The sequence below is a fragment of the Eumetopias jubatus genome, unplaced genomic scaffold, assembly GCF_037043125.1.
Source record: "Eumetopias jubatus isolate StellerSeaLion01/CBP00866 unplaced genomic scaffold, mEumJub1_p1.0 scaffold_11, whole genome shotgun sequence".
Classification (NCBI taxonomy): domain Eukaryota; kingdom Metazoa; phylum Chordata; class Mammalia; order Carnivora; family Otariidae; genus Eumetopias; species Eumetopias jubatus.
In genome coordinates this window covers 67,682,161-67,686,188 of record NW_028274817.1, presented here as the reverse complement: position 1 = coordinate 67,686,188, position 4,028 = coordinate 67,682,161, and the positions used below count along the sequence as shown (strand labels likewise).

At 41.6% G+C, this 4,028-nt stretch overlaps 1 non-coding gene and 1 pseudogene across 1 annotated transcript; both read left to right on the top strand.

Annotated features, from left to right (window-relative positions):
- The first annotated feature begins 1,451 nt into the window (after positions 1-1,451).
- Positions 1,452-1,566, top strand: LOC114207592 (U6atac minor spliceosomal RNA; annotated as a pseudogene).
- A 2,110-nt stretch (positions 1,567-3,676) lies between these two features.
- On the top strand, positions 3,677-3,820 carry LOC114207575 (U4 spliceosomal RNA). The gene has a single exon (XR_003608877.1). It is a non-coding gene; the product is annotated as a U4 spliceosomal RNA (small nuclear RNA).
- Positions 3,821-4,028: the final 208 nt, after the last annotated feature.

Genomic DNA, 4,028 nt, shown 5'->3' with positions numbered 1-4,028 from the left:
AGATGCAAAATATAGAACATGAATAAATGGGACTTAGCAGAGAAACAGAAGAAATAGAACTTTTCTAAAATGGAGTCCCTTCAGTTTACCTATCAGCATCACTCCTCACCCAAGGTGGCCCAGCTCAATGTCAAGAGTGCCCTCCTTGACCCGTGATTTCTCCTGTAAGATAAAGTGAAAGTGGGTGAATAAGTGTCCAACTTTCACCACTGTGCAGGACACTGCCAAAGAGGCCTATTTCTCTCTCACTTCACCTAGAGTACTGAATTATGAGCTGGACAACTGGAGGGTGGTGAGTGGCTAGGAAAACAGCAGCCAGGGCTTGGAAGTTATCAAAGGGACAAAGATCCTACTAACCACATCATGGATTCCATCAGGAGGCCCATCAATGTGCCCTTTGTCATTTCTAGTGAGCAGATCCCTCCATGAGCACCCCAGCATTCCATGTGCCACACTCACACATTTTGTGGCTGGCACCATCTGGATACTCCAAATGGTAGCAAGAGTGAGTTTTGGCAGATGGCTAGTAAGCAGAAAGCTGACCCAAATCTGCAGGCTGGGGAGAGACCACAAATTTGGGCATTTAGCACCACCCATGGGAAAACAAAAGGGAAGCAACCAGAACTTGGACTGGTACATTGCAAAACTGAGAGAAGGCATACAAGTTTAAGAATCCTGCCACAAGAGGGAGCAAAAAGTGTGGATGAGCTGTATCCATAGAAGGTCTCAGGATCTCTGGCAAGACTGACAGAAGGTATTTCTCTCAGGAAGTCAGTCAGTAAAAAATGAAGGAGGTGACCACTACTTCAAATGCAAGGATAGCAATGTAAGACTTCAAGGAACATGTAAAATCAAGGAAACATAACACCAGTAAAGGATCACAATAATCTTCCAGTAATTGACCACAATGACATGGAGATCTTCAATTTACCTGAAAAGAATTCAGAATTGTTGTTTTAAGGAAACTCAATGAGCTACAAGAAAACACAGAAAGACAATGCAAGAAAATCCAGTAAACAACACATGAACAAAATAAGAATGCAACAAAGAGATAGAAATCACAAAAAATAAACACCAAATAGAAATTCTGAAACTGGAAAAATACAGTGAATTAAATGAAAAATGCAATAGAGAGGATCAACACTAGAATGGATCAAGCAGAAGAGAAAGACTATAAAGCAGAAGACAAGCCCTTAAGATAACCCAGTCACAGAACAAAGAAAAAAACAATGAAAAAAAATGAAGAAAGCCTACATAAACTATGGGCTATAATTAAATGAAGCAATGAGCAAATAACTGGAGTCCCAGAAAGAGAAGAGAGACAGAAGGAGATAGAAAACATATTTAAAGAAATAATGCTTGAGAATATTTCAAATCTGGGAAGAGGATTGGACATCCAAGTTCATGAAATTCATAGGTTCCCAAACAAATACCATTCAAAAAGATCTTCAGTGTTGTATGAAAGGAGAGGTTAGCATTCGCCTTGACAAGGATGGAAGAGGCCCCACAACATACATACAATGAAGGCATTGCCATCTACTTCATGGCATCTAACCATCTTTTTTTTTTTTCAACACATTCTGGCCAAGGTCCACACGCTGCCCATGCAGGCAAGGAAAGCCTCTGCAGACAACTGGCCTGAATAGTTAAGGGAGCCAAAACACAGCAGCAGAGGGCATGCAGTACACACCACAAACACATCCTGAAGAGCCAGGCCCTGGACACAATATGATCTCTTTCATAAAGCTATTATTCTCAGGACCAGGAAACATAACAGGATATTCTAACACAGAGAAGAAGACAGTGATTTAAACAAAATGCCAGAGCAGAGGAATTCATCCCAAAAGAAAACACAAGAAAAGGTCATGGCCAGAGATCAAATCCAAAACAGATATAAGAAATATGCCTGATGGAGAATTTAAAGCAACAATCATAAGGATACATACTGGGCTTGAGAAAAGCATGGAAGACATCAGGGAGACTCTTACCACAGAGAAAAAAGAATTAAAAAACAATCAGTCAGGAATGAAAAGTACAATAACTGAGATTTGAAACAGGCTGAATGTAATGACCAGAAGTATAGAAGAAGCTGAGGAACAAATAAGTGATAGAAAAGAATAATGGAAGGGTGCCTGGGTGGCTCAGTCCATTAAGCGTCTGCCTTCAGCTCAAGTCATGATCCTGGGGTCCTGGGATCAAGTCCCACGTCAGGCTCTCTGCTCAGAGGGGAGCCTGCTTCTCCCTCTCCCTCTGCCTGCCATTCTGCCTACTTGTGCTCTCTCTCTGTGTCTGTCAAATAAATAAATAAAATCTTTTTTTAAAAAAAAGCTGGAAATAATGAAGCTGAACAAAAGACAGAAGAATTATGGATCATGAGAATAGACTTACAGAAGTCAGTGACTACATCAAATGTAATAACATTCATATCACAGGAGTACCAAAAGAAGAAGAGAGAGAAAAGGGGGGGGCAGAAGCTTTATGGGAGGAAATAATAGTTGAAAACTTCCCTAATCTGGGGAAGGAAACAGACATCCAAATCAAGGAAGCACAGAGAAATCCCATCAAAATCAACAAAAGCAGGCCAACAAAAAGACATATTGTAGTTAAATTTGCAAAATATAGTGATAAAGAAAAAATCCTAAAAGCAGCAAGACAAAAGAAGTCCCTACCTTACAAGGGAAGACCCATAAGGTTAGCTGCAGATCTCTCCACAGAAACTTGGCAAGCCAGAATGAAGTGACATAATATATTCAACATGCTAAATGGGAAAAATCTACAGCCAAGAATATTCTATCCCCAAGGCTGTCATCTTAGGGTTTACAATATATTTTCTCAATCCATGCCTTGCCCCAGGAGATCATGGGATCCTGCTCCTACTGGGGGATGGCAAATATCTTGAAGCAGGCTTGCATTTTCCCCTACACATGGGCACGCAGCAAGTCAGTCATGGGATAAGGGAGGAGCGGGAGGTTTGGGCTAGCAATCACCAGGTGCAGACAGGGGAAACTGAGGGTCACATTCTTTCATAGCTCCTAACTTATGCCCTGCCCCTGGGGATTGTGGGATCCTGCTCCTACCAGGCCATTGTGTTCAGTAGCCCGAGAACAGGACCGCTGCTGATGTTTCAGCTGCTTCCACACTCACTCCTTAGGGCTTATAATATATTTTCTAAGAATAACTCCACAGTTCTCCCTTTCTGTTTATTGGGATTTTTAGGTGGGCTAGTAAAGAGGGTGATGAGGATCTGCGTGGTTGCTACGAGTGTGTTTCAGGTCTTCCAGGCAGAAGAGCAGGAGAGGCTTGCCTTGATGACTATAATGAGAAAGATCATTAAAAGCAGTATAGCCATGTAAAACCAAGAGTGGAGATTGAACCCAGAGAACCATTTTATTTTAATGAGCCAGATAGAAATGTCATTGAGAGTATTAATGGTAGCTTGTTGACTTTCTTGTATTTGTGCTTATAACCTGAGTTTCAGATTTTTAATGGAGAGATTCAAAGAGGAGGAAAAGGCTTGATTAAGATGAGTTTTCAATTTCCCCCAAGTCTTGTTATAGGGAATTGAAGTAACGCAGTAGGGGATAAACTCTGAGTCTCAAGTTAATTGGGATCTGGTCCAGAGTGCCTGTTGATGTTTTCCTAGCCAGACAACAGCAGCTTCTAAAGCCTGCAGTCTAGCTTTCCGCAGTGGCAGTATCGTAGCCAATGAGGTTTATCCGAGGCGCGATTATTGCTAATTGAAGTCTGCAGTCTAGCTAAAATTTGTTGATCAATCATAACCTGTTCTTCTAAAGTAGTTGTAGTGTTTTTCATATATGAATGCACTTGTTGTGCTGTTTGGAGGGAGATAACCAAAGATGTGGCAGTAGTTACTGCAACTGGGGTGATGGCTAAAATAGCTGCCAGTGGGATACCTAAGAACGGTTTTGGGTTTTTTTCTCTTTCTTCTAAAGCACAGACCAATTATTGTAGGAGGGATCCCCCTTGCCAGGGCCTGGACAATCGAACTGAGAGCCAGGTTTGGGCTT